Genomic DNA, 6379 nt, shown 5'->3' with positions numbered 1-6379 from the left:
AATAAGTACCCAAAAGCTATGGCTCCGAAGGAAATGGAGCTCTGCTATGTAATCTCTGAATAAGCAGCTATGGATCAAGTCTGTCTCCCTGTGCACCTGCGGGCATGACGCAGCGTCCACAAACAAAAGGACGTCAGTACGAAGAATGTACTGAGTATGTAAAGCATGAGCAACATCGATATAGAAGCATAATGAACAACATGTGAAGTAGAATAGGAGAGGAGACAATAATATCATCATCATGGCACTTACTTGCTTTCCATAGAGACATTCTGTTTCTATTGCGTATCCGCATACATACATCCATATCCGTACTTAATTACCCTCATAATCATTTACATCTTATATAAATAACATATTCGTACTCTTAATTATGTCATATACATAGCATATACACATATATACAGATATACATAGCATGCCCGACCATGAAGGTTTGGTGTTTCATACATACTTGGCCAACCAAGGCTCAAAGTTATATCTACCTGGCCCTACCAAGGCATCAGGGTTATGCGTACCATCTGCAGATGTGCGCACGCGTTACGTAATCATATACATACATATACATATATTCTACCCGGCGTTATAAGCTTGGGGTTTCACTATAGCCCTTCATAGGCACACATAAGTATAATAGCCCATAGGCACCTTTAGCATCATTATTATTATCATCATCATTCCTATCATCATTATTATTATCATCATCATTATTATCGTTACGTCTGCATTATAGGCTTACTCGTAGTGTGAGGAACGTAGTACACATCAAGGATCGCAGGCTCAGTAGCTTTGAGAATAGAATCATATGGAGCACATCATTAGCTCATAGAAGGATAAATGATTGGCCAAAGAACCATGCCTTATGAAAGAAGGGTTAGCCTTACATACCTTTTCGTTGAACTACTCTACACTTGCACGCACTCCTCTGATGCTCACGTTTCTACCTTCATTAAGGTCATACTATCGTTAGAATTGACAACTAGCATAAATGGCTAAAGCTAGGGAAAATCGGACAGCATCTCCTTTATTTATACAACATTCCTCCATATCGTAATTCAACTCCCAAACGTCAACAATACATTTACAATATCATAACAATAGCCTTTAGTCATCTACATTATCCATATTCTCAATTCACTTCCAATTTTCCATATTCAAGACCATAACACACGATTTTTTCTATTCACATACAATGCCTATTTCATGGTCTTAACGTCATTTATAACCCATTCATGTCACAACACAACAACAATCATGATTCAATTCAAACTATTTCTCAAAACGTCACTATTCATCTTTCATGACCCATTTTGCTATACTCTTCTAAAATCCAAGCATTTCAACTTCCAAATACCTTAAACAACATATAAATACCATAAATCTTACCTTAGATGTTGTAGGAACAAGCCTTAGTCGAAACACTCCACTTGCGCAAAAACCCTAGTTTTTCTCCATTTGGATTTCTTGACTTGGATGATCTTTAATGGGTTTTTCTTACACTTGATTCAATTGATTAATGTTGTTGATGACTAATAATCCTTGAAAACTTGTATAATAAATGTAGAGAGATGTTTTAGAGAGAAGGGGTGTGATGTAGAAGTGAAATGAAATATGTCTTGGTCCCCTTATTTAATGACTTAAAAATCTGAATTGAAGTGCACAGTGGTCGTAAACTTGGTTTGCGGCCCGTATTCCAGTTTACGGACCGTCCTTCGTGGTCGTGTTTAACCATAACAGAATCAGAAACTCAGGCTGCAACATGGTGATTTACGACCATCGTTTACGGGCCGTAAATCACTTTACGGTCCGTATTCCAGGTCGTATTTAACCATTGATCATCTGGCAGAAAGTTGAAGTCTCAAATGCCAAAATACGACAGGCCAGTTTACGGACCGTATACCATTTTACGGTCCGTATTTCACTTTACGACCGACTGGCCAGATTGTAAACCTGCAACTTTTCACATTTCTTGACTCTTCATTCTAATCATCCACATCCATTTGCCTACCTTGCTCATTTCATACCTTGCCTTATCTTAACCAACTTTCTCGTCTTGCATCGGATGCCTTTGAAATCTCGCCTAAGGTCGTCGAACGTCATTTCTTACTCGTGGAACGTCATACACTCGTACTCATCACTAGTTCATTCACTTTCGTACCAACGGAAGATTTTTCGAGGTGTAACAGGTATAATAAGAACAAATAGAGATGAATAGAATATGTTTTGAAAACGAGAAAAGGGTTTTGTTGAAGTAGTGTTTTCCGAAGGATACAGGAGTAGCAGGAGATTCCTCATGCACAGAATAAAAGATGAACATAGACTGGAGAAATGAAAGGAATACTAAAGGAAGCACTCGAGACGGATGTAAATAATTGAGTACGAGTATGAAATAAAACAGGAAAAACATATAGCTGTGGACTTAAAGATGTAGTACGACGAAATGATGATAAGACAAGACCACCATTAAGACAAATTTGATATGATTTTGAGTAAGTTAGAAGTTAGCGTGGGTATACAACAAAAATGAAAGAGTATGTGGCATAAAGGAGTACTGCGTGTATGTGACTTCACCTCGGAAATGGTGAAATCCTTAAAGGACAAGGATTGCGGATTTGCGAAACAACTGATGTATTGTGAATTTATTGGAAGAAACAGATGATATCCGTTGGAATACAGATGGTGTTATAGGAAAGCTTGGAATACTTATCATTAGAATATAAGTGCTACCGAATGGAGAATTTGAAACAATTATAAGCACTAGCTAATTACTGATTGGAATGAATGGAATGCGGCTTTGGATAAATTGCTACATTAATTATATTACTCGAGTACCAACCATCAAACGAGATTTTGTACTATATATCGAGAGTTCTCATCGCCTCGTGATTGTGTTGGAGTTTCATACATGGGCAATCTAAATTATAGATGATATAACAGAAGACATGGATATGGTGCAATATACCAAATATATTGGAAAAGAATCATATGAATTTAAAGATTGGAAATGGGGACATAGAGTATAATATAAATAGATAATGATGTGGGTACACCCTAAAGGGGGGGAGCGGATGAGAAAAATGTAAGTGTAAGATGCAATCAACTGACACTGCAACACGTTTAATGTGAATTCTTAAACTTTAAGTGAGATCTCTTGCTGAAACAAGTTAGTGAGACTTGAAGGCCAGCAATAAGCGGATAGAAGCCAAGACGGTATTTGAGACAGTGCTGAGAATTATGGGTAAGGATCTTGGATAATATGACATCAGAAGGTGGATGCTTATAAAAAGGAAGAATACGTCAAGAGAATGATAACGAGTAACTTAAAAGATATTATAAAGGGTAGCAAGGCTATATTGGATAAGAGGCTAAGATATTGGCAACGGAGTTGTATGCCAATGACATTGTGACTTATAAGTAGCAAAGAAGAAGGAATAGGGAGTCTCCTATAGTAGAATATGAGAAAGTTAAATGGTAAGTAAAGGAAGGGAAAGGAATATGACAAAATAGACAGTAAGTGAGTTTTAGTACAATAAGATAGGTAGAGCAGAATAAACCAAGAAAAGGAAAGACTATGACTAAGATTGGATGCACTTTGTACGAATTGTACAAGAATAGTTATGCAACCTACGAATAAGTGTACTCTAAGGATGAGACCAGGTGAGTACTTGATAAGAAGAGTAAGGATTCAGTAACAACAATGCGGTTGCGATATTTTGGATACATCAAAGAAAGGTGTAAGATGGTTTGAGGAAAAACTACAGAGATATAATTAGTACTTAGTGCCAAAGCCATAGTTGGGCCCCGATACCATTGAAAGGTACGAGGGAATAATGTGAGGTAAAGCACAAATGACTAGTGAAATGACACTAAGGTATTTTCTGGGCTGATTCGAACACCTACACATACTCGTGTAAAGATTGCAATAAGATATGTGATAGGAGAACTAAGAGAAAATTTGAGTAAAGGGGCAATAGAAGAGTTTGGGTCAAAAATAGAGTAACGACACGAGAAACTACGCCTAAAGTATTGCCAGTTAGGGTGAAGGAAATTGCGAAATGATTTAACCGAGACAATCAGAACAAGCGGGTTACTGGTTACTGGATGACAGTGAAATTATAATATGAGGGAACCCTAGCGCCATTTGATAGCCAACCCTAAAGATCGAGATCAAGAAGTAAAAGCAAGTGATAGTTAAAGACCTTTAAAAGAAAGTCAGAAAGTGACACATGATGCTGAGGATTTCAGAATACGGACAGTCACAGCGGAGTAAAGCAAGGATATTGGAGTATAAAAATGTTACCCTCTGGAAAAGTTTGTTTTACTCGTAGAACCTGCGAAGGGTCTACAGGTTACCAGAGGCATGAAATACTCCAGGGATATGAAATGAATTGACGAGGGACGTCTGCGCGTTATAAAGAAAAAAAAATCTTATTTAAAGATTAAGAGATAAGATGAAGGGAACTATATCTTAAGAGAGTGACTACAGAAAAAGAAAGAGTCTAGTCACGACTACATGCACCATGGGTACAAGTCCGAATCAATCGACGATAGTACAATTGAACAGTATGCAGATAAGGGAGACAGTAACACTTCAGCAGAACAGCTCGAAATACAGCTGATAACCAACTATGAAATAAAGAGAAGAACATAGACAACGACGTGGAATAATTACCTCGGGAAGCAACAAAAAGAGGAGATATTACAGGAATGACTATGTAAAGACCCGGAATGCGTTATAATGAATTAGAGTGAATCGACAAACTGAAGAGGTATGTGAAGGGCATAATTAACTAAGAGAACACTTGAGGAAGTATTGGGAATTCAGAATCAGTCCAACATTCGAGGACGAATGTTCTAAAGGGGGGAAGGATGTTATACCGCATATATTTATACGTCGAATTATTCGCAAGCAAATCGACTCAAGTTAAAGGCGAAATTATTTTCGGACATGAAATAGGAACCTTTAATTTTCAATTTTAATTATTACATAAATTGTTAGTAAATTTTATTTAGTATATAAATATTATTGGAGATTAGGGACTAATTAATTGTGATTATATTATTAGATAAGAATTAATGATTAATTAAATTAATTAATTAATTTAATTATTGAAAGTGGGCCCCACCCGAATTTTTTTTTAAAAAAAGGATGATAAAACAAATCAATTGATGAGTCACAAAAAGGGAGGGGGTATGTGTCCATTAGAGGACAACCATATATAAAATATGGTTCGTGAACAAAGTTGATCATTTACTTTCATTTGCAAAAAAATTAACACAAGAAAAAAAGGGAGCATTCCCATGGCTGCATTCGGCCAGCCATGGTTGAAGGAAATAATGAATTTTGTTACTTAGATGATCATGTTTCAAGTGAATTGAAAATTCAAGGACGTGATAGCAACATTGGATATTAAGTTGGAGAAGAAGAAATTGTAAAATTGGAGCAATTGAGCGTACAAATTCCTCCAAGAAAAATTGGTAAGATTTTCTTATTTTGTGACGTAATTGTGTTAATAGTGGTGTAATGGAATTATTAAAATTGGATTGGATGAAATTGGAAGTAAGAAATTGCATGAAATCGTTGTCATACGAAATTGTGGGTTAAAATGGATTTAGAAAGCTTGTTGGGTTGTTAGAATTGTTATGGGCTGAATTGTGAGAATTTTATATGTATATCTCTGTGTTTGGTATTTTTGTGTCAACAAGAGAATAATTGGAAATTCGGGTTAGGCGAATATATAGGGGAAATGTTGCCCGATTTTCGTTAAGCCCTTAACTAATGGAAAACCCTAAACGAGAAAATATGAGTTAAAGAATAAATTCTATAAGCGATGAGCTGCGGATTTATGGACTAGAAAGTATAGTTACTAACGATAACGTTACTCTTATATTAAATAGGCTAACGGGTTTGCGAATAATCGCTAATAGGTATGTAAAGTTAACCCTTCTTTCTTTTTGGCATGATCTTTACGAAACAAACAGACGATGTGTATATGGTTCCAAAGAAATTCCTATTGTTAGAGCCACTAGGATGGCTAATGTTCTTGATTCCCAGAACATACTTTATTATGTTTTGATACGTACATATGGTTCCAGAGTTCTATTTTGATATAATTCACAATGACATTCGAAAGGTATTTGATATGACTATTGTCTTGATTTGCAAATGATGGTTCATTTTGATTATTCCATTGAGTCTCAGATATGATTTAAATTGCATATAGTTGCTCACTACTCTGCTCGTGCGTTACTTAATATGTCTTTCACTGAGTCCCGGGCCAGGACACGTTTTCGTGCACAGTTTCACTGCATTGTTCACTGAGTCCCTCACTAGAGGGCCGGGACACGTTATATATAGATATGATGTGATGATATGATG

Source organism: Lycium barbarum, chromosome 12, assembly GCF_019175385.1.
Source record: "Lycium barbarum isolate Lr01 chromosome 12, ASM1917538v2, whole genome shotgun sequence".
NCBI classification, from domain to species: Eukaryota; Viridiplantae; Streptophyta; class Magnoliopsida; order Solanales; family Solanaceae; genus Lycium; species Lycium barbarum.
Note: the sequence above shows the minus strand (reverse complement) of the source record.